Genomic DNA, 6,159 nt, shown 5'->3' on the forward strand with positions numbered 1-6,159 from the left:
GACCGGTGCTTAGGTGCTGTTCTTACTTGAACAAACCCCCTACTTATGATTAACCTTCCCGTAAGCATCCGCAACTACGAGAAAAGTATTAAGAATAAATTCTAACCATAGCATTAAACTCTTGGATCCAATCGGCCCCTTAGGGAGTAGTGCATAAACTGGGGTTTAAGTTTCTGTCACTCTCGCAACCCACCATCTATTTACTACTCCACAATGCATTCCCTTAGGCCCAAATATGGTGAAGTGTCATGTAGTCGACGTTCACATGACACCACTAAGGGAATCACAACATATATACTATCAAAATATCGAACACATATCAAGTTCACATGATTACTTGCAACATGATTTATCCCGTGACCTCAAGAACAAAAGTAACTACTCACAAATAATTAACATTCTCATGATCAGAGGGGTATTAATATGCATAATGGACCTGAACATATAATCTTCCACCAAATAAACCATATAGTAATCAACTACAAGATGTAATCAACACTACTAGTCACCCCCTAGCAACAATCTATAGTTCCGGTAACAAGATTGAATACAAGAGATGAACTAGGGTTTGGGATGAGATGATGCTAGTGAAGATGTTGATGGAGATTGCCCTCCCCAAGATGGCAGAGTTGTTGATGAGGATGATGACGATGATTTCCCCCTCCGGGAGGGAAGTTCCCCTGGCAGAATCGCTCCGCCGGAGGGCAAAAGTGCTCCTGCCCAAGTTCTGCCTCAAGACGGTGGCGTTTCGTCCCGAAAGTCTTCTCCTTATTTTTTCTAGGTTAAAATCACTTATATACCAGAAGATGGGCATCGGAGGTGGGCCGAGGAGGCCACAACCCACCAGGGCGCGCCAGGGGGGCCTAGCACGCCCAGGTGGGTTGTGCCCACCTGGTGGCCCCCCTCTGGTGTTTATTGGCTCCACTATTTCTTAAATATTCCATAAAAAATCCTCGTGGAGTTTCAGCTCATTTGGAGTTGTGCAGAATAGGTGGCCTGAAGTAGCTTTTTCAGGTCCAGATTTCCAGCTGCCAGAATTCTCCCTCTTGGCGTGTACCTTGCAAATTATGATAGAAAAGGCATTAGAATTACTCCAAAAAGCATTATTATGGATAAAAACATTGTAAATAACAGTAAGAAAACATGATGCAAAATGGACGTATAAACTCCCCCAAGCTTAGACCTCGCTTGTCCTCAAGCGAAAACCGAAATCGAAAAACATGTACACATGCTTTGAGAGAGAGGTGTCGATAAAAACAAAATACGGACATAGAAGCATCATGTTGATTATTATAACAGCAACAAATTTAAACATAAAACTTTTATCATAGAACTTTTATCATACACTTCCCACGAATAAGTCATAGTTCATCACACAATCAAACTATAAAGCAAAAACTCTATTAGAAACCAACAAACTATGTTCTCAGTCAACTTTGCAACTACAATTCATCATCTTTTCAGGAAGGGTCACGTGTCGGAGCCTTTAGGCAAGTCCACATACTCAACCATCATATAGTCTTCTATGATTACTAACACTCACCTTGTACACATGAGCAAAACGTTTCAACCGGACACATAGAAAGATAGGGGCTTATAATTTCGCCTCCCAACATACTCACCTCAAGGGTGATGTCAACAATAATAACTCATGCTATCTATATTCAACTGGACATATGTGCCTAGATCTTTCCTCACCACATGAAGCTTGCCAAAAGAGAAAAATAAAAGGGAATAGAAGGTAAAATTTGACTCTTTGCGTAAAGTAAATACATAAAAGTAAAAGATAGGCCCTTCGCAGAGGGAAGCAGAGGTTGCCATGCGCTTATTTGTTTGCATGCTCAATCCCTTAGTGCAAGAGAATGTCACATTGTATTGCCCCTTAAGATGACAATCTTTATTATGCAGTCTGTCTCTTTTATTCTTTGTCATCTAAGTTCGTACAACGCTCGATTTTCTCTTACACTAAATGATCTCACATATTTAGAAGCAATTTTTATTGCCTTTTTGCACCGATGACAACTTACTTGAGGGATCTTGTTCAATCCCTAGGTAGGTATGGTGGACACTTGAAAAAGATTTGGGTTTAAGGGTTTTTGGATGCACAAGTAGTATCTCTACTTAGTGCGGAATTTTTGGCTAGCAAAGATAGGGGGCAAGCATCACATGTTAAAGGATCTATGACAATATGACTTCTATGTGAATATAAACATACATAAACCATTAGGTTGTGTTCCTTGTCTAACGTCAACAATTTTGGCATATAATATTTTGATGAGGGCTCACAATCACAAAAGATTTCTAGGATGGTATATTTATATGTGAATCTTCCCATCCCTTATTAATTCTTGGATGAGTTGCATAATTGACTAATGCTATGTTTGTCAATCTCTAATAAAATTTTCTTACTTATACTTTTCCTTATGTGGTGCTATCACCTACCATAGGATTAGTATATGATCTTATTGATTTATTTCCTTTCTTTTATTTGCAACATGAAAGTAAAGAAAGTAAAAAAAACTCAAACTAACTTTATTATATAACTTGCACACGATAACTTGATAGATCACTAAGCAAAACACTCAAAGAAGAAAAGATCGAACTAAACTTTATTCATCTAAGAAAAAGATTGAACTAAGATAAGTAAAAGCAGAAAGGAGTACTATTCAGCATACCAAGGAGTACTATTAGCAACATTTATTGCAGCTAACTGCTCATCAGGAAAACTATCATCAATAGGAAGTGGGTCATCAAGCACATTTTCAAGCCTAGACAAGTTATCAGCTACGGGGTTCTCAGCTCCTTTTCTGTCAATGATATGTAAATCAAATTCTTGTAACAAGAGAACCCAACGAATAAGTCTAGGTTTAGCATCTCTCTTTTCCATAAGATATTTAATAGCAGCATGGTATGTGTGAACAGTTACTTTGGAATCAACAATATAAGGTCTAAACTTATCACAAGCAAACACCACTGCTAAGAATTCTTTTTCAGTAGTACCATAATTCTTTGAGCACTATCTAGAGTTTTACTAGCATAATGAATAACATTCAATTTCTTATCAACTCTTTGTCCTAGAATAGCACCAACAACATAATCACTAGTATCACACATAATTTCAAAAGGCAAGTTCCAATCAGGTGGTTGAATAATAGGTGCAGAGATTAAGGCTTTCTTGAGTGTTTCAAAATAGTCATCATAAAAAACAAAAGGAACATCCTTTTGCAAAAGACTAGTGAGAGGCCTAGAAATTTTAGAGAAGTCTTTAATAAACCTCCTATAAAAACCAGCATGACCTAGGAGACTACGAATACCTTTGATGTCCTTGGGACATGGCATTTTCTGAATTGCTTCAACCTTGGCTTGGTCCACTTCAATACCTCTTTCAGAAATTTTATGATCCAAGACAATGCCTTCATTAACCATAAAGTGGCACTTCTCCCAATTCAAGACAAGATTTGTTTGTTCACATCTCTGCAAAACTTGACCAAGATTGCTTAAACAATCATCAAAAGACTTCCCATAAACAGAAAAGTCATCCATGAAAACCTCAACAATCTTTTCACAAAAGTCTGAGAATATAGCCATCAGGCATCTTTGAAAGGTAGCAGGTGCATTACATAAACCAAAAGGCATACGTCTATAAGCATAGGTTCCAAAAGGACAAGTAAAAGTAGTCTTTCTTGATGAGGTTGAGAAACAGGTATTTGTGAAAAGCCAGGATATCCATCAAGGAAGCAAAAGTGTGTGTGCTTAGATAATCTTTCAAGCATTTGATCAATAAAAGGCAAAGGGTAATGATCTTTTCTAGTTGCTTTATTTAATTTTCTAAAATCAATCACCATTCTATAGCCTGTAACAATTCTTTATGGAATAAGCTCATTCTTATCATTAGGAACAACATTTATACCTCATTTCTTAGGGACACAATGAACATGACTTACCCATCTACTATCAACTATAGGATAAATTATACCTGCTTCCAGAAGTTTTAAGTTAATACATTGCAGAATATGACGTTGTGCTGTAGTGGGTAGGTTCACCACACCACTGGATTACGGATCAAGAACAGAAGCATACATGAAGTGCAAAAGAAGATCACTTGCTCTGTATAGTTTAATTTACCTGGTATGAAGAAGGAACTTGGTTCTACAACTGAAAACTTAAATTGAGAAGGACAAACTTTTGTTTATGAACTACATAATAAACTTTAAACATGAAATTTGATGCAAACACCAAAAATAAACAGCTGTTGCAGTCATGCCTAACCAAATATACACAACAAAGTTTGAAGGCTTGAGAAGGACAAACTTACATTATTGGTGAAGACAGGCTCTATAAAGCCCTTGTCCATGCCGATGGGGGGGGGCAATTCAAGAAGTTTACCACAGAATCTTCTTCATAAGCATTGCCTTTATTCTACATTTTGTTAAGAGTAAATATAGATATGATAATATAAGAAAAAATGGAGAATATTTAAGATAAGATCAAGAGTGATGCTACATAACCAAGTAGCTATAAATGTAAGTACAGCGATACAGGCAAAAGGTACAACCAAGAGCAATGCACAACTAAACTTCTTCAGTACCATCGGTGTTATCCAACCTTATGGTAAGAGTAAATATAGATCTGATGTGTAGAAAATGGAGGGCAAAGGAAAATAAGCTGCAGAGTGATGGTACATGAACAACTACCTGTCAATATAAGTACACTGATAAAGGACAGCAAGTACTTACAAGAACAATCCAGAGCTAAAAAAATTCATTGGCATTGGATATATTCTACACTAATGTAACCATTTATACAGATCAGATAATTTGGAGCGAACAATTGATAAGCAAGCTATCATGCATACTGCAGTCACATAATGAACCAGGTATGTATGCAAGTACAGTGATACAGGACAACAGGTACTAACAAGAGCAAAGCAACGGGCATCATATTTGCGATATCCTGTCGTTCTTTTCAAACCGGAATTCTTCTTCGAGCAGATTTCCTGCAAAAAAGATTCGTAAGGCACATGCAGAAAAGTAGAAGTTCAAATTGTCATGTGATTTCATAGACAGTACCTCATCCTGGGAACGAGGCCAGTGCATAACAAGGTTTTTCCATTCAATGTCTTATAAATTTAGCACAGGAGACTTCACCGGAAATTCGTTTATAGACTTGCCATCAAAGTGTGATTTCCTCGGGTAACACCGATACTGCTGCAATGCTTCCTTGAAAAGCACAAGCAAGCTTTGCTCGTCATGACTATCCAAATTGACCCTCGCCCACTTACAACAATGTAATGTAAATCATTGATGTGTTCAATAAGCAGAAAACAAGAAAATAATAACCATGAATAATAGCACTTACACGTAAGTTGGACAGGAAGATGTGAAAATGGTGTTTATCTTCACTATAATCTTCCCATGATGGGAATATATGCACGGAGTCCCTAACAACATTGAAAGCATTGTCTTTTAAACTGGGAATAACTGGAATGGGGTTCCAATCTGCAGGAATTAGCCGTCTCTGCAGTTGGGATAGGTCTTCGACCGGTGGACTTGCTGTACTTTTTGCTGGAGTGGGATTTTTCTGTGGTACGGCTGGTGCTATGGCAACTGAAATCGGTATACCTTTTGCTGGAGTGCAGGTCGTGTGTGGTGGGGCTAGTGGTGTGGCCAGTGAAGTATGGGTACAGTCTGCTGGAGTCGGTCCTACGTTTTGTGTCACTGGTTGTACAACCAATATTAAGTGGGGTGCTGTCTGATTTCTCCGTCACCACCACGTTTTTCAAGGACTTTGCTGGTGCTCCTTCAGGTTCGGCAATCACCCTCTTCCTTTTTGATGTCTGATGCACAAGAACAACATTTGAGTGGAAAAACATGGTATGATGACAGATGGAATATGTATTGATAATGGATGGGCATGGCATCTCGACATATATGATGAGTAAACTAAGCAGATGGCGGTGCAACAAAGTAGAAGAAATGCAAGACAACATATGCAAGATACGCGCAATCAATAAAACCTTGCCAAATTAGAACAAGCACCTTGATGGGTGAACAGGACATGCCATCTGCCTTTGACTCCTCGAGGTTAGAATAGTCATTATGATCATATTCTGAACAAGAATCAACAGGTGGGGAGCATATGAGTTTCATTGCATCCAGA

The sequence above is a fragment of the Triticum aestivum genome, chromosome 2D (assembly GCF_018294505.1).
Source record: "Triticum aestivum cultivar Chinese Spring chromosome 2D, IWGSC CS RefSeq v2.1, whole genome shotgun sequence".
Lineage (NCBI taxonomy): Eukaryota > Viridiplantae > Streptophyta > Magnoliopsida > Poales > Poaceae > Triticum > Triticum aestivum.